General features: G+C 41.5%; 1 protein-coding gene and 1 long non-coding RNA gene across 4 annotated transcripts in view; both read left to right on the plus strand.

The window, feature by feature from the left end:
* LOC137759783 (ELKS/Rab6-interacting/CAST family member 1-like) overlaps nt 1–26,820 on the plus strand; it is a 901,087-nt gene that overhangs the window by 346,935 nt on the left and 527,332 nt on the right.
* The window catches only part of LOC137759785 (uncharacterized), a 63,462-nt gene continuing 37,704 nt past the window's right edge, over nt 1,063–26,820 (plus strand). For all 3 annotated transcript variants that reach the window (XR_011073196.1, XR_011073198.1, XR_011073197.1), the window contains exons 1-2: nt 1,063–1,399; nt 12,984–13,156. This is a non-coding gene — a long non-coding RNA (uncharacterized lncRNA). The remainder of the gene's footprint in view (nt 1,400–12,983; nt 13,157–26,820) is intronic.

Consider the following 26,820-nt stretch of genomic DNA (forward strand, 5'->3'; position numbering starts at 1 on the left):
ATATACACACCTATATATAAATATACACTGTATACATACATACATACAGTGTACATATACTGTATATATACACGCCCATATATCAATATATGGGTGTGTGTATATATACAGCATGTTCACATTTATAATATGTATACTATATATATACACATACATACATGTATACAATATATACACACAAATATATAGGCTTGTATGTATACTGTATATAGTACTTACACATATACTACAAACGCACGCACATATAAACATATGTGTATACATATATATAATATGTATACACACATATACAAATTAATAGGCTTGTATATATTCAGTATTTTTACATATATAGTTTTGTTTTAAGGAGTTGACTCATGTGACCATGAGGCAGGCAAGTCAGGGCAGGACTCTGGGCTGGAGACACAGGCAAGAGCTGATGTCCCAAGGCCATTGGAGGAACCGTTCCCTCTTTCTACGGAACTTCATTTTTCTCTCCAGTCCTTCAACTGATGGACGAGGCCCACCCACGCCGCGGCATTGACAATCTCCTTTACTCAAAGTGGACCAATTTCAGTGTTCATCTCTTCTGAAAAATGCCTTCCTGGCCACATCTGGAATAATGTTTGTGGTTGCCGGGGCCCCACGCAGTGCACACGTGAGATTAACCATCCCCGTGGCGATGATGACACTTTATTTTCTCCCTTGACCATTGTCACTACTATTCCAATTAAAATGGCAGCGCCATGAGGTCAGGGCATTTCCTTTTTTGCCAGTACTGAGCATCCAGGGTCTGGTGCCTAGCATAGGCTAAATACACGGCATTTTTGTGAACAGAAGCCGGGATTCCGGCTGTCATATCTAATGAGGAATTATAGTCTTATTATTGGGGCGGGGGGGGGGGTGTCACGGTACGTCAAGGTCGGGAGTTGAACCCGCCACCCCAGGCCCCGAGGTGTCTCCCCGGATCCCCACTTCGGGCCGGTGGGGGTGGCCGGGGGCAGCCGAAGACGTGCGTGCGTGCGTGCGTGGGAGGGGGCGTGTCCACGGGGTGGGCGGCGCTCGCCACGAGTGAGTGGTTCAGTCCGGCCCCGGCTCATTGTGCTCCCCTCACACCGGCCGGAGTTGGCAGCAGAGCTGGAGGCCCCGGGCCTGTGACCACAAAGAGGGAGCCGGAGCCCGGACGGGAGCGCGGCGGCGGCGGCGGCGGCGGCTGAGGCCCAGGCCAGGCTCCCTCCCCTCAGCCTCCCGCCTGACCGCCTGCCCCGCCCCCGCCGGCGGCGCCCTGCCCCTCCCCTAACCGCCAGACTAGCCTGGTGCGGGGGCCGCGCGCGAAGACATGGGGGAGAAGTTGGAGCTGAGGCTGGAGTCGCCCGTGGGGGCCGAGCCCGCCGTCTACCCGTGGCCGCTGCCGGTCTACGTGAGTGCCGCCCGTCCCCTCTTCCCGGACCCCCGCCCCTCTTCCCCCACGGCGCGCGCTGAGCCCACCGAGAAACGGAGCGACTCGAGTCGCCAGACCCTCTTTGGAGCCCCCCTTCCCGCCTCGCCGTCGTTCTCCGAGGCCGTTTCCAGCCCCCGCGTGCAAGGTGGGCAGAGGGGAGCCGGGGCCGGCCGGGGGCACAGACTCGGCCGCGGGGACCCCGTGCTTCCGAGGGGCGCCGAGCTGGGCTGCCGTTGGCTCTGTAGGGCTGGGGACCCCGGTCCTCCCGGGCCTGGACTGCCGGCGGGCTTGCCCTTCCATACTTTATGATCTGACACGTCGGGTTTCTTTTTCCGGACCAGCTTTACCAGCGTCCCCTGATAATGTGTTAGATATTCAAGTTTTAGGGCCCGGTCCCAGCCCTATGGAATCAGCAACTCTGGTGGGGCTCAGTGATCTCTGTTATAACAGGCCCTCCAGATGATTTTTATTCATCTTAAAGTTTGAAAGTATCTGCATTGTCAGCTGGCCAAAACGTCCACCAGCAGGTGAAGGGGAGTGGCGCCTGGAAAAGATAGGGACTAGCCAAGGCAAGTACAGCAGCATTTGCCGTGGTAATAATGGAGAATGCCTTTTCTCCACTGGTTGGCACAGACTAGTATCTGGGAGCAGTGGCAGCGTTATTTAGGATGCTTTATATTTCAATGTAGAGTGACCGCTGTCCTGGTTTGCCAGGGACTTCCCCTGTGTGAGCACTTAAAATCTCATCCTGGCAAACCCCTTAGCTCTGGGTTTGAAAAATTTAGGGAATAACATGAAATTTAGGGGAAACATGATGTAGGTTTTGGGCAAGTCACAAGTGCTAATTAAAGCTAAGCAAGTATGGACAACATCTAGCCTTCTTTACCCCTTTGCGAGGAGGTAAATCTGATTGGGTGAAATGACTTATTGTTAAGAGATCTTTGTAGAAACATCCCCTTCTGCTTAGTCCGCTGGTTCTCAGTTCTGGCTAGACATTGGCATCGTCTGAGGAGATTTAAAATGATTTTATTGGTCTAGGATGACCAACCGTCGGTGTGAGGGTTTTTAAAAAGTGCTTCAGATGTTACTAATGTGCAGCCAAATTTAGGTGCCACTGCTTAAGCTTTTGAACCGCTGCTACATATTTTCACCTCATCTTCCTGTGAGAACATCCAACTGTAGTTGAGGTTTGTTTTTTTTCTTTTTCTTTTTTTCACTGTCTTATTATAAGATTTACTGTCTTAAATAAGAATTGAGTGTACAGAGAATCCTGCTAGTCCATCTGGTGTAGCTGGATACCCAGAATAATATCGTTAAGATATGTACCAGTTAAGTATTGTGACTGGCCTTTTAAAAATTAACATATACATTAAATTAGTATTGATAGTATAGATCTCTTTCGAAGTTGTCATGTTGGGGAGCTATACCTCTAATCTGCTGCCATTGCTAAATATCTGGACACCTTTATTAGGAATTGCTTTTAAAAATCTTTAGGGATTAAAACCAAGATTGCTGTATTATTTGTACTGGGACCCCAAAACTCACAAAGTTCCCCCGCTGTACCTTCTACCCCCATCTCTAACCCTTGGCAACTTCTAATCTGTTCTCCATCTCCACAGTTTTGTTATTTTAAGAATAATATGTAAACATAATCATGAATTACTTCATCTTCGGAGATTGGCTTTTTAAAATTTTTCCCTCGGCATCATTCCCTTGAAGTTCATTTCAATTTTTGCATATGTTAATAATTTGTTCCTTTTTGTTGCTCGGTAGTATTCTATCATAAGATTTTATCACAATTTGTTTCAACATTCACCCATTGAAAGACATTTGGGTAGTTGCCAGTTTTTGGCTATTATAAATAAAACTGCTGTGAACATTTATGTGTAAGTTTCTGTGGGAACTTCATTAAGTTTTTGTTTCTTTTGGATAAATGCTCAAGAGTACAATTACTGCATTGTAGGGTGAATCTACTTTTAGGACTAAAAGAGACTGTCAAGCTGTTTCTCAGAGTGGCTAAACCGTTTTATTTTCCCACCAGTGATGTGATATAATTTTTCTACGTACTCGCCAGCATTTGATGTTGTCACTATACTTTAATTTTAGTTATTCTCTGATATCTCATTATGGTCTTAATTTGCATTTCCCTAATGGCTAACGACGTTGAACATCTTTTCATGTGCTTCTTTGCCATGTGTATATTCTCTTCCATGAAATGTCTGTTCCTGTCTTCTGCTTATTTTCTAGTTGGATTTTTTTAAGTTGTTTGGAGAGTTCTTTGTATATTATAGATACAAGTCATTTGTCTCATATGGGATTTTCAAATATGTTTTCCCACTGTGTAATTTGAGTTTTCATCCACTTAAAAGGATCTTCTATGAAGCATTTTTAACTCGTTTTGATGAGATCCAATTTATCAGTTTTTGCTTTTGTTGATCATACTTTCGGTGTCAAGTCTAAGAATTATCCACCTAGTTCTAGATGCCAAAGATTTTCTCCTATTTTTTTTTCCTAAAAATGTCCTGCTTTTACATTTAAGATTATGATCCACTTTGATTTAATTTTTGTGTAAGGTGTGTAAGGTTTAGGTTAAGGTTCATTTGTTGTTTGTTTGTTTTTGTCGAGGGATGTCCAACTGTTTCAGTACCATTTTTTGAAAAGTCTATTCTTCCTTGATAGCTTTTGCACTGCTGTCAAAAACAAGTTAAATGTATTTATGTCAGTCTCTTTCTGGGTTCTCTGTTCCATTCCATTGATCTATGTATCTACCCTCCATCATTACTGCAAAATCTTGAAATTGGGTAGATTAATTCCTCCCATTTTAATCTTCCTTTACAAATTGTTTTAGCTATTCTTCAGCCTCTTCTTACCATATAAATCTTAGAATAAGCTTGTCTATATCCACAAAAACCTTGAGGGCATTTTAAGAGTAATTGTGTTAAGCCTCTTAACTTGGGGAGAATTGACATCTTTATTATGTTGTGTTTACTAATCCATGAACAAGGTATGTCTCCCTATTTGTTCGGGACTTTTAAAATTTTCGTGATCAGCATTTTGTAATTTTCGGTATACAGGTCCTATAAATGTCTTATTGGGCTTATATTTCAGTATTTATTTAGGTCAGTTGTAAATGGCGTCACATATTTTTATTTAAGCTTCTACACATTTGTTATATATAATTTGATAAAATTGTGTTGATCTTGTACCCTAAAACATTTACAAACTAATATTATTTCTCAAGCTTTTTGTGGATTCCTTGGTATTGTCTCCATTTGGATTATCATCTCATCTTCAGATGTAGACAGTTTTACTTTTCCTTATTCAATATAATAGGATATATTACTATTCAACATTCAGTAGGATATATTCCTTCCTATTCAACATAGTAGGAATAGTCCTTTTATCTTTTAAATAAACTTTTTAAAAACTTAACTTTTAAATTTATGTATTTATTTATTTTTGCTTTATTTTCTTACTAGAACCTCCAGTAATATATTTAATAAAAGTGGTGAGAGCAGATATCGGTGCCTTGTTTCTGATCTTACAGAGAAAGCATTCAGTCTTTCACAGTTAAATATAATGTCGGTATAGGTTGTTTGTAGATCATCTTTATGAGTTTCAGTATGTTCCTTTTCTATTCCTAGTTTGCTTGGAGTTTTCTTTCTTCTTTTTTTAAAATCATGAATGGGATTGGATTTTGTCAAATGCTTTCTCTGCCTTAATGGATAGGATCGCATGACTTTTCCCCCTTAATTTATTGGATATGGTGGATTACATTGTTTGATTTTCAAATATTTAACCAACTTTGCATAACTGGAATAAATACCACTTGGTCATGGTATATTATTCTTTTTATATATTTCTGGATTTAATTTGCTAATATTTGGCTGAGGATTTTTACAGCCAATTTCATAAAAAATATTGGTCTGTAGTTTTCTTCTTTCTATACTATCCCTGTCTGGTTTTGGTATCAAGGTAATACTGGCTTCATAAAATTAATTAGGAACTGTTCCCTCTACTTCTATTTCTTATCAAGTCATGTAAAATTGGTGTTAATTCTTTAAGTCTTGGGTAAAAGTGAAACATCTAAGCCTGAATATTTCTTTTGGGAGTTTTTAAATGAAAAGTCAGTGTTTCTAATGGTTACAGGAAAACTGAGATTATCTATTTCATCTTGGCTGAGTTTTGGTAGTTTTGGGTGTAGAAGCATGGGTCCATTTCATCTACATTTTTGAATTTATAGTGTAGACTTGTTCGTAATAACTTGTCCCTTATTAACCTGCAGGATATGTCATGGTATCCCTGGTTGCATTTCTGATATCTGTGATTTGTGCCATCTCTCTTTTTATCTTGATCAGTCTTGCTACATCTTTATTGATTAGATTGTTTATTTCAAAGAACCAGCCTTTTGTTTCATTGATTTTTCCCCCCTATTTTCCTGTTTTCAGTTTCATGGATTTTTGTTTCATCTTTATTATTTCCTTCTTTCTGCTTGTTTATAGTGTTTTTTCCTCTTCCGTTTTTAGTATTTTAATATAGAAAATTAGATTATTGCTTTGTAATATTTACTTTCCCAATTTAGTGCTATAAACTTCCCTTTCAGCATTGCTTTCACTTCATTCCACAAACTTTGATCTGTTACAGCTCCATTTTCTTTTATTCTATGCATTTAAAATTTTTTCCTTGACTTTTTACCCATGAGTTATTTGGAATTGTGATGTTTAGTTTTCATGTGATTGAAGAATTTCCTGTTGTCTTTCTATTATTGATTTCTCGTCTGATTCCATTATGGCTAGAGAACATACTCTCTATGATTTTAATTCTTTTAAATCTGCTAATGTTTTTTTATCACCCAGTATATGGTATATGAGTGAATGTTCCATGGACACTTGAATATGTATTCTGCTTTTATTGCGTGTGTTCTTTAAATGTCAGTTATATCCTGTTGATTGATGATGTTTTCAGTTCTTCCATATCCTTGCTGATTTTTCTCTCTGGTAGTTCTATAAATTGCTGTGTTGAAGTCTCAAATAATAATTGTGGATTTAAAAGTTTCTCCTTTTACCTTTTTCAGTGTTTGCTTCATGTGTTTTGAAGTTCTGTTGTTTGGTGCGTACACATTTAGTATCACTAGGTCATCTAGGTGGATTATTCCTGTTATCTTTATGTAATGACCCTCTTTGCCCCTAATAATTTCCTTTGCTCTGAAATCTACTTGATCTGGTATTAATATAGCCATTCCTGCTTTTTCTGATTAATGTTCATATGATATATCTTTTTCATCCTTTTACTTTGAACTACCTATATCATGATGTTTAAAGTAAGCTTCTTATAGACAGTATATAGTTGGATCATGCTTGTGAGTTTTTCATCTACTCTTCCAATCTCTGTCTTTGACTTGGTTATTTAGATCATTTACAGTTAATGTAATTATTGCTATGTTAAAGATTAGATCTACCATTTTATTTTTTGTTTTGTCTTTTACCTTAGTTTCTCAATCCTGTGTTTCTCTTATTTTGCCTTCTTGTGGGTTACTTAAACATTTTTTAATAAGTCCATTTTAATCTAATTTACTTATGATCATTTGTGTATACTGTTTGTATAGTTTTCTTAGTGGTTGCTTTTGGCATTACACTATACATATGTAACTTATCATAGCCTACTGGAATCAGTGTTTTATTATTTCAAGTGAAGTTTCAAAATTTTACTTCCATTTAGGTCTCTTAGTATTCCCCAGTTTTAAAGTATGATTTTCTGTAGTATTTCCTTTAGATACATTGAGAACCACATCAGATGGTGTCATAATTTTTGCTTTGACCATCATATAGAATTTAAGAAACTCATGAGGCTAATGATAGTCTCTTATATTTACCCCATTTGTTTTCACCCATTCCATTGTTCCCCTTTTCTTTCTGAAGTTCCCAGTCTTCTGTTATTGTTTTTTTATGTTTTCATAACAGTAGGTGATATCTGGGCTTTCCAGTGCCATTGGATATGAGTTTCAGGAAACACTGAGCCTGGCTCACTTAATGCTGCTGAGTTGGAGGGTTTGTATATGTTGGGCCTGTTGGCACAGCAGATGGTAGCAGATTAGACTAATGTTGATGGGACTAGTGTCACAGGAGGATGCATTCCCATTCAGGCTATGCTGCTGCTACAGTAGATCCAATCCCCCTCTACCCCAAGTGTGGGTCAGTGACCTGCTGCTGTCACTGCTTCTTTATTAGGCTGCTTTTGCCTCAGGTGTGTGGTGGGATCCCTTGGAAGCTGCTGCTGCTGTCAATCACAAGGTTAAATTCATTTTAGAAATACTTAAATATAAATATATAGCCTGGCTCTTGTAGGACCTCTGTATTTGCTTTTTATTGCTTTCATACGAATTACCACAAATTGAGTGACTCAAAACAACGTAAATTTATTACCTTACAAGTCTGACATTGGTCTCAATTGAGTCAAGTAAAAGTGTTGGCAGGATCGACAGATGAATGGATAAAGATGTGGCACATATATACAATGGAATATTACTCAGCCATAAAAAGAAATGAAATTGAGTTATTTGTAGTGAGGTGGATTGACCTAGAGACTGTCATACAGAGTGAAGTAAGTCAGAAAGAGAAAAACAAATACCGTATGCTAACACATATCTATGGAATCTAAAAAAAAAGAAAAAATGGTTATGAAGAACCTAGGGGCAGGACAGGAATAAAGACTCAGCCATAGAGAATGGACTTGAGGACACAGGGAGGGGGAAGGGTAATCTGGGATGAAGTGAGAGAGTGGCATGGACATATATACACTACCAAATGTAAAATAGATAGCTAGTGGGAAGCAGCCACAAAGCACAGGGAGATCAGCTCTGTGCTTTGTGTCCACCTAGAGGGGTGGGATAGGGAAGGGAGGGTGGTAGGGAGACGCAAGAGGGAGGAGATATGGGGATATATGAATATGTATAGCTGATTCACTTTGTTATGAAGCAGAAAGTAACACACCATTGTAAAGCAATTATACTCCAATAAAGATGGTTTAAAAAAAAAAAGTGTTGGCAGAGCTACATTCTTTTCTGGAGGCTCTTAGGGGTGTTTCTGCTCCCTGGACTTTATCAGCTTCCAGCGGTCACTTGTAGTCCTTGACTCAGAGTCCCCTTTCTCCACCTACAAAACCCAAAATGTTGCATCTCTCTGATTCTGCTTCTATTAGGACATCTCTCTCTCTTTCTACAGTTGGGAATGGTTTTCTGCTTTTACGGACTCATGCAATTAGATTTGTTCCATGAGGTAAGCCAGGATAATCTTTCTCTCTCAAGGTCTATAACTTCAGTCATATCTGCAAAGTCCTCTTTACCATGTAAGGTAACATATTAATAGGTTCTAGGGATTAGGGTGAGGGCATTTTTACGAGCCATTATGCTGCCTACCACACCCTTAACAAGTGACCTTGAGAAAATTACTGAGATTTTTAAAGCCTTACTTTCCTCAAACATAAAATGGAAAGAAAGATATCTAGTTAATATCATGAAAGTGAAACAGTATATATGAAGTCAACTAATTCAGAAAGTAAGATTTCTTCTTTTTCTTTATGATTTACATGATTCTCAGAGTTCAGGTACTTGAAGAGTTACTTTTTTTTTTAAACAGAACTAAGGAATTTCAGGGTTCAGGTGCTGTAAGATTGTCTGAATTATCTGAGTAACAATTAGCTAAGCACAGGTGTAAAGCATTTGATTTACTCCCTGGTGTTCTTTATCTTCTCATCCCACTAAATCCATATCCCTTGTCTAGCTCCAGCCAGTAGAGTCAGAGCTTGTTTTACTGTTTAACTAAAGTTCAATTTAAATTCTCTCTACATCTCCAGATTCTCAGCCCTGGTTGCATATTACAATCCCCTGGGAAGATTTCAAAAACTACTGATGCCATACTTCTACCTATCATGGATATTTGAGGAGGGACCTGGAATGAAATGCTCTAGCTTATGGTTTGTGGAGCCAAATCATAGTCTACACTGAGCCAAATCATTTGCGATATCACCTGTAAAAAGGAGTTTACCTGTGGTGACTAATGCTCTTCCTTTGTCAGTATGCTTGATTTGTCCCTCTTTGGGGGAAAAAAAGAGGGGGAAAAAACCCCCAGCAGTTTGGCTCCCTGAATTACAACCTGATGCTGTGGAATTAGTGTTGGCTCAGAGCGCACATCTTCGGATACCCATTCTCTCTCCTGCTCCCTTGCATGAACTTATATCCTTGGGCAGTTTTTCATCCACCACCCTCTTTTGCTTCTAATCTTAGCAAGTAAAGTCTCCAGTTAATGAAACAGCATTTCATGAGACTTGCTGGGAGCATAGGTCTGTTCCAGACGTATCATATGTTAGCTAAAGCAGATATAAGTGATGTGTTTTTGGCATTCATCCTTGTGGGTTGGAGAGAGAAGACAGCATTTTATCCTTTTAGGTGTCATCTGACTGGGCAAATGGGCTCTTTCCCTCTGCTGCCTACCATGTCAAAAACTGAGGGTGTTACCTCTAGAAGGTATCTTCTAGGTATCAAAATAGTTCAGATAAGTCAAATTTCTCAGTAAAAGATGACAAAACTATGGCTTAGGTGGTTAATTTTACATGTCAATTTGTCTGGGCCACCATGCCCCGTTATTTGGTCAAATATTATTCTGGATATTTCTGTGATGGTGTTTTTGTGTTTTTTAAAATTTTGATTTTTATTTATTTATTTATTTATGTCTTTGGCTGCGTTGGGTCTTTGTTGCTGCACGTGGGCTTTCTCTATTTGCAGCAAGCGAGGGCTACTCTTTGTTGCGGTGCGCGGGCTTCTCATTGCGGTGGCTTCTCTTGTTGCGGAGCATGGGCTCTAGGTGCACGGGCTCAGTAGCTGTGGTGCACGGGCTTAGTTGCTCCACAGCATGTGGGATCTTCCCAGACCAGGGCTCGAACCCATGTCCCCTGTATTAGCAGGCAGACTCTCAACCACTGCGCTACCAGGGAAGCCCAGGTTACTTTTGAACTGCAATCCCCACACTTGTAAAATGACATTAAAAACCACTCTTTCTGTGGGTTCTTAGAATTAATTAAGCAGGTTATGTGTGTAAAGTATCCTGGCACTTGAATGAGTTGTCAGAACCAAGGGCTGCTGGAGACGATGCTTATGCCCTAGGTCATCTCCCCTTCTACTGGGCGGCAAGTAAACACAAGCACAGTAGTCAGTGCTCTGGAAGGAAGTGAGTTCTGGTGCTGCAGAGCACAGAATCTTTTTTTTTTTAATTTAATTTTTTTTTATATTGGAATATACTTGATTTACAATATTGTGTTAGTTTTACGTGTACAGCACAGTTATTCAGTTATACATGTATCCATTCTTTTTCAGATTCTTTTCCCGTGCAGGTTATTGCAGGATATGGAGTAGAGTTCCCTGTGCTATGCATTAGGTCCTTGTTGATTACCTATTTTATATATAGTCGTGTGTATATGTTAATCCCAAACTCCTAATTTATCCCTCCCCCCCCCTTCCCCTTTGCAGAGCACAGAATCTTGGAAGGGAGAGTTCAGGCTTCTTGGAGGAGGCGCCATCCTTTCTAAGGATATGTAGAAGCTCCTGGGGTGGCAGGAGGGAGCAGTGTGTGTCAAAGTTTGAGAAATATAAGAAAATATGGCAAAACTAAGGTACACGAGTGGAACTCAGGTTTTGGGAAAGAAATGAGAGTTGATACTGGAAACCTACTGGGACCAAACAGAAAAGGGCCTTCTTTGTCCTATCAGAAGTTTGGATGTTTATCCTGAAGGCTGTGGGAAACGCTAAACAACAGTGAGATGGACTTCTGGTTTAGAGACTCACTCGGACCTGCATGTGGAAAGCACTTGATTGGGTGCAGGGTGAATTGTAATCCAAGGGTCCCACCTAAGTTGTAAAAGGTTGGACTGGATTTCGGAGATCCGAGAGGGAATGGGTGGGGCCTGGTGACCAGTTAGAAAAGGGAGGGCAGCAAGCGTGGGTTACAGTTTACAGCTGCATCTTTTTGTGAGATACAGAGCACAGTAGGAAGGGATTGGGGCTGGGGAGAGGATCTTACTTCATCTTCAGTGCTTTCGAGGGGCCTGGTAGACAGGTCTGGGCCCAAGGTACAGATCTGGGCTTTTTGGGAGGACAGGTGTTTGAAGGCATGGGAGAGACTTAGGTTACCCACAAGAAGATCCAAAGAGTCATAGGTCTGAGAGCTTTTTCAGTGGGTATATTGAGGATGTTTATAAGCTGAAAGAAAGTAGCCAGCAGAGGAAGGGTGTGAAGATCTAGGAGAGGAAATGATTGTTCATTTGTTTTCAAAAAGCTGAATACTTATTGTGTGCCTGGCCCTTTTCTAGGATCTGGGGTTCACACCATGTGTTATCTCTTCTGCAAGGACAGTTCAACTCATCCCCTGGTGAAGAGAAGTCAGATTATTCTTTGCATCCTATTCAGGTGTACGAACTGTTCTGTCGCTCTGAAGGGACTTTACTTAACCAGAGTAATAAGTTAGAAATCAAAAGAAATTAGAGCTGGAAGGGACCTTAAAGGCCACTGTGCTTAATGTTGCCTAATATTTTACCTTGATTGTAAGAAAAATTTATTGCAGAGCCCATTCTCTTCATAGTTCCTTCACTGAACTTTCTTTGTGTTTTTCATCCAGTGGGTCTAGCTTGTAGATTTTGGCCTCCTCGTAAATTTGCTTCTTCATCCACATTACATTTTGCCCGGACTATGGCAGAAGCTCCTGGGTGGTTTCGCGGCCCCTGGACTCAGTTCCTCTAAGTTCATCTGCCTACTCGGGTTGAGTGATCTTCTAACATGAAAAGATACGCCTAAAATGATGCTGCTAATGACTTGCCCACACAGAGTTAGTGCACACTAGCCGCCCAGCGTGTGCTCTGCCCAGAGGCGTGTAGTCTGAACTGTGCTCGGCCAAGCCTCCTGGGGCTCTTTGGCCCTGAGGAAGGGGAGCTTTTTGTGATCACTCCCTTTATCTAATCGGTCCTTCAGCAGCGGGGCGCCTTTTTCTAATCAGCGGAGGCACCCTTACTCAGGCAGTGGTCGCCCCAGGGCTCATCACCTGTGGGATACGAGCCATGCTCTCTCCCAGGCTTGATTCGACCAACATCTCTATTTTCTGTCCCTTCTCACACTTGGACCCCTGGCCTTAAGTCATCCCCACCTGCAGTATTTACAGTGCCCAGCAGGTGTCAGGCTTGAGTGTCTTTGCACAGGTGCTCCCTCTGCAGTTACTGCACCTCCTCCTCCAACTCTGCAGACCCTCAGCTTTCTCGATTGTACTTCAGGGTTATCATGAAGCGGTCACTTAGATATAACTTTTTGCCTCCATAGGAACCTGTGTGCATAAAGGTTATGGTTCTTTATCTCATGTGATTGAAATTTTGAGTTTATACATGTCCCTCCTTAATGAGGCTTTAAGGGCAGGAGTCGTTTCTAATCCTTAGCACAGAGCAGATGCTTTTTTTTCTTTTTAGATGCTTTTTAATGATGATAAAAGGTACGGTTTACATCACTCATTTTACAATAATTTTGCTTTAGGTTGTGACAGAAATAAAGTTTCCAGAAGTTGTGTTCCTGCAATAAGAAATAAAGATGTGACCTTCCAGTTGTGTAAAGCTCATGAATGCTGTGTAAGTGCGTCGGGTGCAATAAGGAACCTGGAGCTAAATGGGCTAGTTCTGAGAGAGGGAGACTTAACTACGTTAACAAAGGTAAGCTTTCATTGTGTCCTGCCAACATTTGATATTTGCTTTTGGGGCAAACTAAACGGGTAAAATTTTAAACTGTTCCTCCCCATTAAAGGGATTGAATAAATAGGCCACTTTGGTGCACCTGTGTCTTGCGACTTGTCCAATTGGAGATGGAGGTTTAGAAAGTGAGTTTCAGTCTTGTTTAAGTCTCTTCCCATCAGACTGGTCTCGTGATTTCCTACACACCATGTTACTTCCTGTCTACCTTTCCTTGGTGTTGTTCATGCCTGGATTGTCTCCTGTACCTGCTCAAACCTTGGTCCATTCTCATTTGTACCATGGAAGTTTGTCATGCTGGATGCTGTCAGAACTAATTTTACTTAAGTTTGTGTTAAGCCGCAAAGCACACGTTTTGTATATTTTCTGTCTTTTGCGTTTGTTTATATTCTTATGGTTTCTCTTCAAGAAATATTATGAGAAGGGAAATAGCAAGATGTAAAGAGCAAAAAAGTCATCATTCTCTTTAAATTGTTAGACCATGTATCTGCAATCATAATTATAATGCACTGTGGTATGTGTTAAAATAGGAAATGTATGTAATGTCCCGTAGGAGCAGCAAAGTCAGTGGTGTTAGTGGGGGTGTGTCACGGAAGTAATCACAAAGCAGGTGACTGTTGGTTGGGGTCCTGAAACATTAGTGTGTGTTCCCTATGTCCAGTAGTGGTCTGGAGGGGTCAGGAAGCCTGCCTTTCAATTTGAGGGAACAGAGGGTTTGAGGTCCTCTCTCTTCTATTGCTCCAGTATACTGCATAGCAGCTAATAAGATACTGGGTTTATAGTTGACATTTGAATTGCTGATTGATCATCAAGATTGGGGTGTATCATTGGAAATGAAAATAGGAAGAGTCTTATGCGTTTTAGGTTTTTCTTTTTTTTCCTATGTCTCAGAAGGCTCTTTGATGGGAGACTTTTTATTCTCCCATACAATTCCATGAATACTTTTACCCTGGCACTTATTTTAATGGCATTTTCAATTTATAAATGTCTTTGAAACACATATTGTAAACTATTTGAGGGTAATGACCATGGCCATTTGTGGCACATCTTAAATGTGCATCGTGTTAAGTTTTTTTTTTTTTTTAATTTTATTTATTTATTTATTTATTTATTTATTTATTTATTTATTTATTTATTTATTTATTTATGTCTGTGTTGGATCTTCCTTTCTCTGCGAGGGCTTCCTCTAGTTGTGGCAAGCGGGGGCCACTCTTCATCGCGGTGCGCGGGCCTCTCACTATCGCGGCCTCTCTTGTTGCGGAGCACAGGCTCCAGACGCGCAGGCTCAGTAATTGTGGCTCACGTGCCCATTTGCTCCGCGGCATGTGGGATCTTCCTGGACCAGGGCTCGAACCCATGTCCCCTGCATTGGCAGGCAGATTCTCAACCACTGCGCCACCAGGGAAGCTCCATCGTGTTAAGTTTTGAGTGTCATGTGGTCTACCATCAGTGCTTCCCTCTTTCATCCAGTTTTCTTCCTCATTTCCTTCTCCAAATTTGTCTCATTTTTCTACTTTCCCTTTTGCTTCTCTATTCTTGCTTTCTCTTTCCCATTGCATCTGTCATTCTTCTTCTCCTTCTCCTTCTGACTTCATTATGGCCAACCGAAGCCTTTTCTAGTATGTTCTCTATCTTCCTTGCCTCTTTATTGCCATCCACAAACTTTTACAGAATATTCTTGGTTGACTCCCTTACTTCCTAGCATACCCATGTACTTCATGATCACTTTAGAACATTGAAAAGGGTTGGAATTTTTAAAAATAGGTAATTCTAATCAGTCTTCTTTCACCTCTGGTATAAGACTCTTCTTCCTCAATCTGACCATTCTCAAATCTAGAAGTACTCCAGCTCATTGGTCCTCCTTACCCCCATGTTTAGGCCAAAGAACTTGTGAAACCTTAGCCCTGTTTAATACTTGAATTTATCAAAACATAAGAGAGCTAATTCTGCCTGAGGGCACCAAAGAAGAATAAAGATGCCACAGATAAACGTTTAGTCCAGATTTATAATGGACTCTAAGTGCCTAGTTGAGTGCTGACCATTAACTCACTTGAACAACAGGGAGCTCATGACAGAAACTAACATGTTAATTGTATAGACACTTCACCATTCCTCAATGTAGCTGATAAACTGCATCCAGTTAGCTTAAGTAACATGAATGATGAATTTCCCTGTGTATATAAATTGGGAGTTTGTAAAGTTATCTTTTTCCCTTTGTACAACTACTGACTACCACCTCGCTTCGTCACGGCAATAGAAAATGACGACTAAGAAACACATTGTCTCTGGGCTTCCCTGGTGGCGCAGTGGTTGAGAATCTGCCTGCTAATGCAGGGGACACGGGTTCAAGCCCTGGTCTGGGAAGATCCCACATGCCGCGGAGCAACTGGGCCCGTGAGCCACAACTGCTGAGCCTGCGCGTCTGGAGCCTGTGCTCCGCAGCGAGAGAGGCCGCGATAGTGAGAGGCCCGCGCACGGCGATGAAGAGTGGTCCCCGCTTGCCACAACTAGAGAAAGCCCTCGCACAGAAACGAAGACCCTACGCAGCCAAAAATAAATAAATTAATTAATTAAAAAAACAAACAAACAAAAAAACACATTGTCTCAGTATCAGTGGACATAATGTCTTAGTATTCTACAAAAATCTCTAAATTCTTACTCTAAAAGATATATCTGCCAATATCTTCTATCCTTATCCTTTGTTAATATAAATATCGAATCTATGAACGTCTCAGTTTCCTTACTTAGAATATGAGGTGGATTGATTTGCTAATATCTAGAGACCTTTCCAATTTTAACATTCCCTGGTTATAAGGGCTGAGCCAAATACAGTGGCTCCTTAATCATTAACCTCGCTCATGATGAAAGTCATCAGCAAGATCTACATGTAAGAGATCAAATATTCATATCCATATATACTGTAGCACATTGACTTTTACAGAACTCAGAGTAACACAACATAGTTACATTCATAGACTTAAGGTCACTGTGGTATACTTTACAATTTTTCTTTTCCCTAGGAAGGAAATGTAGATCCCTGGGAAGGGATTTCTTTCTCTGCTTTTTAGTAATGTAAGCCTTCATTATCTCTTGGATCCTAAAAATGGGTAGGGTTTTGGCAGGTGGAGCTTAGGAGAGACCCATCAGGTGGTAGGGACAACATGAGAAAGGGCAGAAGGAAGAATGGATTTTGAGAAGGACCTGATATCTTACATGATGAGAGCAGCGTTTCACAATCTCTGTCCTGCAGAACACTGGTTTTAGATGATGCTGATGTAGTTACAAGACAGAAGCATTTGGGAAGAGCGGTACTCTACATCCCGACATGAAATTCAAGTTTCACTTTGTTACATTACATACTCTGAAAAGTTTTGGAGGAAGGAATTGATTTCATTTTTTAAATTCAGTCTTACAGTTACTTGAGAAACCTATATTCAGCTGATGGGACTGTATTTTGTGAAAGGCCAATCGGAGAAATGCTGAGATGGAGCTTAAGATATTTCTGTGTTGGGACAGGCATGTGATTATTTTTCTTATAATTCTTTACTGTTTGTCCTAACAATTGTTACTTTGCAGGATTTTTTTTTTTTTTTACATCTTTATTGGAGTATAATTGCTTTACAGTGTTGTGTTAGTTTCTGCTGTGTAACAAAGTGTATCGGCTGTATGTATACATATATCCTCAGGTTTCAGTTTTAAGCCTTCTGTTTTTACCTGAGTCATTGGGCCTCTTAGAAAGCTCAACAATTCTGGGGTCTTCATCTCTTATGTAGTTTCCAGAAGCTCCTGGCACTTACCAGTATTTCCTCTTGATTGTTTTCCTCCGACTTCAAACTTCTTACGATTATGAGCTGATTGTTTTCTCAGCCTCTAGTGTCAAAACCAGCCACCTCGCTCATCTTCATTGTCTCAGTTACAAGGTGCAATATTTCCCACGTTTATATGTGTCAAAATATAAGTCAGGGATTGATACATAGTATGTGCTTAATAACAATTGTATTTCCTTTTTTTCTTTGTTCAAAGGTATCCAAACACTGGCCAAGTTCTTAAATTGAAAGTAGAGTGATCTAATTTATTCAGCTCATCCAACCATCAATATTGAATATTTGTCTTTTTTTCTTACACATACTTCTTGTATTCCAGTAGTGACATTCTAGAGCACAGTGAGCACATGTATAACTTATTACTGCATTACTACCTTGGCTATTCCTTGACCAAAATTTACTTCATACAACTGACAGCCTAATTAACCTACTAGAGTTTTTTTTTAATGTATGCATACAAACAATAAACACCAGTTGCATTGCTAATAACTGAATTTTTACATCTCTATGCACCCATGTATCCAACACCAGGTCAAGGTATTATAAAATATTTGTAACACCCTACAAGGTTCTCTGTTACTTCTTTCTGTTCCATACTCCCCCAGGGCAACACCCAAGCTGACCTCTATCACCATATATGACATACATGGAATCACACAGTGTGTATTCTTTGGTATCTGGCCTTTGGTTACATATCATTATATCAGTAGTTTATTCTTTTATTGTGTTTTCTTGATTTTTTAAACCTAGACATTCATACAGTGTCAAAGTACCACTGATTTCTTAATATTATTATGCTGACCTCCATCTTCAGAGGCTTTCCACAGTCTTCCATCTGTCTTTCCACCTACTTTCTCTTCCGTCTAATGATGTTTCATTTAACCAACCTCAGTCAGCCTTTCCCCCATATTCCCCAACACGTAGCACTCCTGTGTTCAGCCAGTTTTGTTCCCTATTCCATAAGCCCTTTGTGCCATTGCTGACACTGTGCCTGTTCCCTGCCCGGAAGGCCTGTTCCCTACCCTCTATATACTTGTTCAAGACTCAATTTAAATGCTGCCTGTTCTAAGAAGTCTTCTCAGAAGAAGCCAGTGCTTTTTGGAATCCTTCTTTAATGAAATCCCATAGCAAGTGTCATCTGTCCTCCCTGATCTGGTAATTAATTATCCATTGTTCCTATCATATAGTGTTTGTTTTTCTCATGTGCTGTTATTATTTATTGAAGCAGATTATAGTGACTTGAACCAGGAACTGGGTCATTTTCCTCTTCATTTTAGTGCAAGTTTCTGTGATATGAAGTTAAACTCCTTTTCCCTCACTTCCCATTCACCCTCAGCACTTGTTAAACACGAAGTACAAGTGAAACTTATCGGTTTTTGTGGTCCTTGGTTCTGGTCCCTAGGTCTAAGCTGCACTTCTGTAGTGCTAATTTGACTGATTTCTTATTGTCACATAACTCAGGAATTAACTAAATCATTACAAATTTAGATACATATAAGATATTATAAGAAAACCAGTGGATGTCACAAGTTTAGGCCTGGGGGAGAGTGTTGTATGAGTCCTAGTTTGGTGGGGCTCACACTGCATGATCGCGCCTTCCAGTATTCCATTGTAAGTAAGAAAGAGGTATGCAAATATATGCTTAATACTTAACAGTGTTGAGAAAAAAGAGAGGAGAGAAAGGGATGACAGGTACTTTGAGGGCTTTTTGGAATTCATGAACAATTACGATTGGATGGGGAAAAAGAAAAACCGAGGGCTAACCTCCCGCAAGTGAGCTCAGGAAAGAGAGAAGGGCTCATCTGGTATGCAGGTAGAGAGGTTTGACCTACAGAATCTTAGAAAACGTCAACAATCTGAGCAGTGATAGCAAGAGGCAAACTAAAGGGATAACAGAAGTCTGCAAAAGTCTCGCACAAAGAGCTTTGGCATGGTGTTCATCATCTAGCTAATCCTAACATGCAGACATTTATGAGAGTAAAGTCAGGTCTTTGCCAGAGTGGGTTCCTTATTTGGGCAACTGGGTCAAATGAAGAAAGGCAAATGTAGACTGCCAGAGTAAATAAGGAGAAGAAAAACAAAAAGAACGAGGCCTATCATTCATCAGTGGTTTCCCCCCAATATTCTTAGCCTCCACCTTATCTCCATCTTACTGGTAACACAGGAACTAGACTGAACAATCAGGTAAAAGGTCTCTACAGAAACTGAGGTAATATAGAAAATAAGAAAATAAAACATAAAATTGTAGATTTTCTTCCTAGGGGTAATTGAGATGATAGTTGAATAATAACATAAGATCAGGTGAAGTCTAAAGACATTTTAGAAAAGCTGGATAAAGCAAGAAAACATCTGTTCACTGGCATCTGAATGTTAGAGAGACACCAAGACATGTGGGCCAAGTTTGGAGAGAAGGGAAACACAGACGCAAGCCTGACATTTGGTGCAGCTTTTCTCCTTGGGGCATTTACTGATTCAAATCTTACAGCCTAGGAGCTGAAAAGCCAAGGAGTTCAAAAGACTCTAACCACAGAAGCCAAACGGCAAGAGCTCAAGCTAAAGGCAACAACTAATGGAATGACAAGCTAAGTGTATCTTTAGTCTCACAGGGCTGCGGAAACCATTACATTTAAAGCCTAACAAATACATGGGTAGTTGGGAATAGGGAGAATCCAAACGCTCATATGGTAATCCCAAAGGGCAACACCCATAGAGGAAGGACAAGACAGAAATAGAGCAACCTTCACACAGACTGAAAAACAGCTTTGAATGAGCTCAAACTGAGAATGGACTAAGGTTTCCAGTCCCTATAGTAACTGTCTGCTGTGGACAAAAGGAAATCTTTTCAAGAGAACGATAACAACATCCAGAATGTGGAGGTATCTTTATAGTTTCCTAAAATAAGTTAAGCCCAATTTTAATATAAAAAATAATTGGACATACCAGGAAAAAGACTAAATGATCAAAAGCTCAAAAAAAAAAAAATTAAAAAATTAAAAAAAAACAGAACAAGAAAGAAAGAAGACAATATAAATAGACAGAGGAGGACAAGAGTTACCAGGCGTTGGTTAAAAAAAAACAAAACAACTATGATTAAACAAAAAAAATAGACACATGGCAAATAAGCATATGAAAAGATGCTACACATTCCATGTCATCAGGGAATTTTAAATTAGAACAATAGTGAGATACCACTACACACCTATTCAAATGGCTAAAATCCAAATACTGAAATCCCAAAGTTGTTGACGATGCAGAACAACTGGAATTCTCATTTGTTGCTAGCAGGATACTTGGCAGTTTCTTACAGAACTAAACATACTTTTACCATACAGTGATCTAGTAATCATGTTCTTTGGTATTTACCCATAGGAACTGAAAAGTTATGTCCCCATAAAAACCTGCACATGGATGTTTATAACAGTTTCTTTCATAATTGCCAAAACTTGAAATCAACCAAGATGTTTTTCAATAGGTGAATGGATAAACAAGCTATTGTATATCCGTACAAAGGAATAGCATTCAGCACTAAAAAGAAAAGGCTATGAAGCCATGAAAAGACATGGAAGAAGCTTAAATGCATATTGCTAAGTGAAAAAAAGCCAATCTGCAAAGGCTACATGCATATTATATGATTGCAGCTATATGAAATTTAGGAAAAGGCAAAAATGTGGAGACAATCAAAAGATCAGTGGTTGCCAGAGGTTGTGGGGAGGGAGAAAAGGATGGGTGAAGCCCGGAATTGTAAAGGCAGAGAAACTCCTGTGTATGGTTCTGTAATGGTGGATACAGGTTATTGCACATTTGTCAAAAATCATAAAATGTACAAAACAAAGAGTGAGGTCTAAAGTAAAGCATGGACATTAGTTAGTAATAATGTATCAATATTGGTTCATTAACTATAACAAATATATTATGCTAATGTAAGAAGTTAATAATAGGGCAAACTGGGTTGAGAGGTAAGGAAGTATGAGAACTCTGTCCTTTCTGCTTAATTTTTCTGTAAGCCAGAAACAGCTCCAAAATAGTCTATTAATTTAAAAAACAAATGTAGAACTGCATACAAAACTTGCGCGTAAATCCAACCACAGCAGCATTATTCATAAGAGCCCCAAACAGGAAATAACCCAAATGGCCATTTACTGTGAATGATCAATGAAACACAGTAATATCCACACCATGGAATATTATTCAGCCATAAAAAGAAATCAAGTACTGATACATGCTACAACATGCATGAACCTTGAAAACATGCTAAGTAATTGTATGATTCCATTTGTATGCAATGTCCAGACTAGGCAAATCTGTAGAGACAAAGTATATTAGTGGCTGCCTAGGGTTCGGAGAAGTGGGGGAGTGAGTGACTTATAGTAGATTATTTTTTTTGGGGGGGGTGGATGAAAGTTTTACAATTGATTGTGGTGGTAGATGCATAACACATTAAATTGTACACTTTAAATAATATGGAAAGTAAATTATATCTCAATGAAACTATTATTTAAAATTATGATTTTACAGAAATTCAGTCCTTAACTATTATGTATCTATCTGTCTGTCTGTCTGTCTATCTATCTATCTATCTCTCTATCTGTCTATCTATCCATCTATCTATCTATCTCTCTGTCTGTCTATCTATCTATCTATCTGTGTGTCTTATCTATCTCTCTATCTCTCTGTCTATCTCTATCTATCTATGTCTCTATCTATCTCTCTATCTCTCTCTCTTCTCTGTCTATCTATCTATCTGCCTATCTATCCCTCTCTCTCTCTCTCTATCTCCCTATCTGTCTCTATCTATCTGTCTCTCTGTTTATCTATCTCTCTATGTATCTCTCTATGTATCTATCTATCTATCTGTCTATATATCTCTATCTCTCTATCATCTATCTGTCTATCTATCTATCATCTCTCTATCTATGTATCTATGTATCTATCTATATCTACCTGTCTACCCATCTATCCTTATGTATTGAACAGTAACAATGGCTTATAAGTCACTTCCCTACATTATTTTATCCTTCCAAAACTCTTGAGAGGTCAATAGGCCATAGGAAAAGCACTGAGTTCACTGGAACACTTGAAGGTTGAATTAACTGTTTGTGATCACTCAATCAGTAAATGGTGATGCAGGGAATTCCACGCACATCTTCTCTGTCCTCCTTTCCTCCTTCCCTCCCTCCTACTTGCTGACTCTATTCCAGCCACATTATTTACTAATTCTTCCCTGAGGACACTGGCATCCTTCCTCTGGGCCTTGCAGAGGTTATTCCCATGATCTGGAATGCTTTTCCCTCAGACGTCTGACTCATCTGCCTCCCTCTAGACTGTTCAAATTCCACTTTCCCAGTAAGACTTATCCTGTCTACCGTTTAAGTTGAAAGCCTTGCTCCTCTCTGCCCACAATCTCACCTCACCATATACTGCTTAATCTCCATAGCATTTATTCCTGGCGAACCTACCAGATAATGTACATGGGTTTCTGTTCTCCCCTCCAACTGGAAGATAGGCTGCACAGACTCAGGAATTTTGCCATTATTAAACCTAGTGGAGGCCCAGCAGAGCTCTAGGGTCAGCCAGAACTGGGCACAATTATAACTCTCGTGATTTGATATTTTAGTGGGTTAGCTCAGAGCCAAGCCAGTTATTAAAGAGGATCTTTTCTGCTATTTTAAGCAGCATGGTACATTTGAGGTCAACTTAAGTTTTCAATAATTACAGAGCAGGTATGAACTCTTCCTTTGTTTCTCCAGACACATGAACCTGGATGCCAAATCCATCCTCTCTGGGTGTAGTGGGAATGTATGAAGATGACTGGCCTAAGTCTCAATTGAATAAAAAGATTCCCCAAAAGACATTTCAGCATTTTCGAAAAGTTCAGTCATAAAGTGTGGTTCTTTATCACACATCAGGGATTATCTAGCCTCCAGTGTGGTTTTTTTTTTTTTTTTTGCAGTAAAAATGTGTCATTTTATATTTTAAATTTGCATTATGAAAATAAGTCTGTACACGAAGTAATACATATTTAATGAATATGAATCATGTAAATTTGGTCATGGTATTTAAGGTTGGCTTTGGCTTTGAAGTATTTTTAAATTCATAGAAAATATTGAACTTCTTTTTTTTTTTTTTTTTTTTTTTTTTTAAAGATTTTTATTGATTGATTGCTATGTTGGGTCTTCGTTTCTGTGCTAGGGCTTTCTCCAGTTGCGGCAAGCAGGGGCCACTCCTCATCGCGGTGCGCGGGCCTCTCACCGTCGCGGCCTCTCTCGTCGCGGAGCACAGGCTCCAGACGCGCAGGCTCAGCAGTTGTGGCTCACGGGCCCAGTTGCTCCGCGGCATGTGGGATCCTCCCAGACCAGGGCACGAACCCGTGTCCCCTGCATTAGCAGGCAGATTCCCGACCACTGCGCCACCAGGGAAGCCCAAAATATTGAACTTCTAATAAAATAAATAAAACATTGTAATAATTGATATTAACAATCAACTTCAAAATTTCTTTGTCTGCATTTTCTGTTCAATTTTAAAAGAGAAGTCACTTTCAGTAGTGTTCCAAAGTGAGTGGATTGCACCTTCTATGATGTGAAAAAAGATCCGATTGCCATTAGCTGTTCTTAAGTGCTGAACATAACTGAGAGAAATTGTAACAAGACACTCTCTGTCACTGGCAGGAAGCCCATCTCCATCCTTTGCGGGGGCAGTCCCGAGCTCATGTTTTAACGGACGCGACTGCAAACCGTGGTTCTCACGTGACTTTCTGAAGAGCCCCCGCAGCAGGCCCAGGTACCTTGAGTGGACTAAGTCTCACTTTATGGCAATGGCATCAGATGGTGGCTACAGAAGGTTGCTGACGTCCCTGTGTGCTCTGACAGGCTCTGCAGACCGGGGGACGAAAGGACCAAGGAACTCTGACCGCCCTCGGGAATCCCAAGTGACTGGAGGGACACTGCGTCAGGGCCCCAGGCAGTGTCGCCCACTGTTCCGGAGGCGGGCGGAGGCTCCGCAGCCTCATTTGGTCCAGACCCTTCCAGTATTTAAAATTATTGTCAAGATGCTGCATTAACTCAGGCAGGTCTACAAAGGCGTCCCAAGCAGCAAACATGTCTGTGATGAAATTGTCAATGAAAGAGATTTGGGATTTGGGGATGCTGCAGGTATTTCTGTCAAAAACTGCCATCACCACAGGCAAGTCCTGTCGCTTCTCTTCATCAGTCTGAGAAAAACATTCTTCTGAGACACGTGCGGCCCACTCAATGCACTGCTCCAGGGGTCGGTAGGGATTGGACACATCAGCACACTTAATCAGTCAGGGTGAGTCACCCCAACTCTCCCTCCTCTGGACCTTAGTTCCTCCTGATTGTCACTAGTTACACTGAAAACAGATTTCAGGAGTCAGCACGTGCAGCCATAATGTGTGCCTAATTCCACATCCCAGTCACTGGGACACAAAATTTTGGTGTCTTAAGTCTGGCTCCCACATCACCACTCACATATGTCAGTTCTTCCTCTACAGCTGAGTCAGTGAGTAAAGACACATAAACAGAAGTAGATTAATACGAACAAGGTTTTATTGACATATATATATGTACATAAAGCTGGGAAAGAGAAAGGCCCATTGAGGCAAATGCATAGGGGGAGAGGAAGCATCTGAAAACAGCAGTGGGCATCCTGCCAGTTCCAAGTCTAGGGAAAACTTGGGTCCGCCAAGTTAACAGTCAAGCCAGGGATGGCACGGTGGATGATACAGGCAGCTGTCTTCCATTCTCCTAACTGGAGCTTCTCAAGTCTGGTGTAGTTCTGAAGTGGGCTCATATGCTCCTCACCCTCCAGCACACACACACACACACACAGACACACAGACACACACACACACACACACACACTTGCACACCCCTGAGGTGTGGTCCTCCGGCTTGCTGTAGGAAGAGAGGAGGTTAAGTTTCACTTCAAGGGGCTGAGCCACTTTCCAGTGAGGCAAAGTCCATTCATGGTGACACACAGTTTGCAGAATAAGATCTGCTCTTCATTTGTTGAGTTTCTTCATAGAAGAAAGGAATTCGCTGGTGGCTCCTATGAAGCCCTGGGCAGGTTATGAGGCTGCCAGACTCCTGTGAGCACAGGCACAGCTGCCCTGACCAGGGGCCTGCAAACACAATGCTGGCTCGTCTAAGTCAGAGGGGTGTCCTGACTTGGGGACCCCAGTGTTCTTACTGAGAGTGGAGGTTCCTCTCTAAGTATGGATGGTGCTGTCCCCCATGGCACCACCTGGGTTTTGACCAGGGGGGGCCTCAGGTGCTTTGTATGAATGTGGCACCAGAAGTGTATCCAGTCACAGCAGGTGTGGTGCTGTCCCCCATGCCCCCTCCCCCCCGTTCTCTGCACAGATGGGTTCCAAGTCTGATGGCAGTTATTGACACAGGGCCTCCCAGCACCGGTGAGATGTTGTGCCCTCCATCCGCACCACCTGTGTGTTGGCCAGGTGGGTCCCAGTTGTAAGCGGGAATAGCAGGTCCTCCAATCATGGGCATGATGTTGTTCCCTCCTAGACGACCACCACCTAGATTGTGGGCAGGTGGGCCCCTTGTGCTTGGAAATAAGGTAGAACTAGAAGTGTGTTGAAACCCACGGGTGATAACCACACTTGCAACTGCAACAGATGTGGTGTGCTCTGTTAGAAGGTGGAAACTGACATGTTCCTTGACACAGATTTCTTCTCCTTGGTGATGGAACTTTTAAATGTAGATTTTCTACGTCCAGATGGGCCCTGTGTGCAGTGACGGCAAGTGGAAACTCTAGGGCCTCCCATCGTGGGGATGGTGTTGTCCCCTGCCATCACTGTACCACCTGTATTCAGCCCAGGTAGGCCCCAGGTATTTGGATTTAAGGTGGAATCAGGTATGTTCCCAAATGCTGGGATAGTGCCTGCCCCTCCTAGTGCAGCAGCCTTGCCGTGGTCAGGTAGATGGCAGGTTGTCTGGCCCAAAGTAGGAACAGAAGCGGTGCTGGGTGCCCCACTTAGTCCTGCCTCAAAGTTAAGTGGTCTGGATGCCTGTGAGTGAGTGAGGCCTGGGGCTGACACACCGACCCCAAGGCTCCCACCGGCCGTAGGGGCTGCAGGTCCCATGAACAGGGGGCCCGGTGTGGTGTCGGCAAAGAGCGAGCCACTGTCCCCAGCACTGGGCATCCTGGTGGCAAGCCCAAAGCCAGTAGCAATGGACACAGCCCTGGGGAGAATGCCTGGGTTGTCGCCGAAGGCCGGCTGCGTGTTGCTGGTGGTGGCGAATAGGGAAGCTGGCGAAGCTGCCGGCATGATGCTGACTTGCGGTGGCTAGGCTGCAGGGGCGACTAGGACTTTATCTTGTGCTGAGGCTGCTGGGTTTCCCAATAGAAAATTATCGTTAGGCCTCTGCCCATCGTTGGCCCCCAATGTGGCCTGAGACGGGAGACCTGGGTCCAAGGAAGCTTGAAGTGTTGGTCTATCTGTTGGCCGGCGTTGCAGGTAAATGAGTCGAGTCATGGGCTGAGGCATTGCTACCACTGGGTGGTGTGTTCCCAGAACTAGGAACAGCCCTGTGAAATGTCTATTGGTTCTGCCTGGAGACAGGGGCAGACTGGAAAATGACAGCCTGGGAAGGAGGTGTGGTGTCCATAGGTACAGTGTCAGAGCTGCTGCCTGCTGAAGCATTGGTGACGGCCGAAGCCGTAACTGGGGGGCTGGGGAAAACAGGAGCCGGATGGAAAATGACAGCCTGGGAAGGAGGTGTGGTGTCCATAGGTACAGTGTCAGAGCTGCTGCCTGCTGAAGCATTG

Source organism: Eschrichtius robustus, chromosome 2 (assembly GCF_028021215.1).
Source record: "Eschrichtius robustus isolate mEscRob2 chromosome 2, mEscRob2.pri, whole genome shotgun sequence".
Classification (NCBI taxonomy): Eukaryota; Metazoa; Chordata; class Mammalia; order Artiodactyla; family Eschrichtiidae; genus Eschrichtius; species Eschrichtius robustus.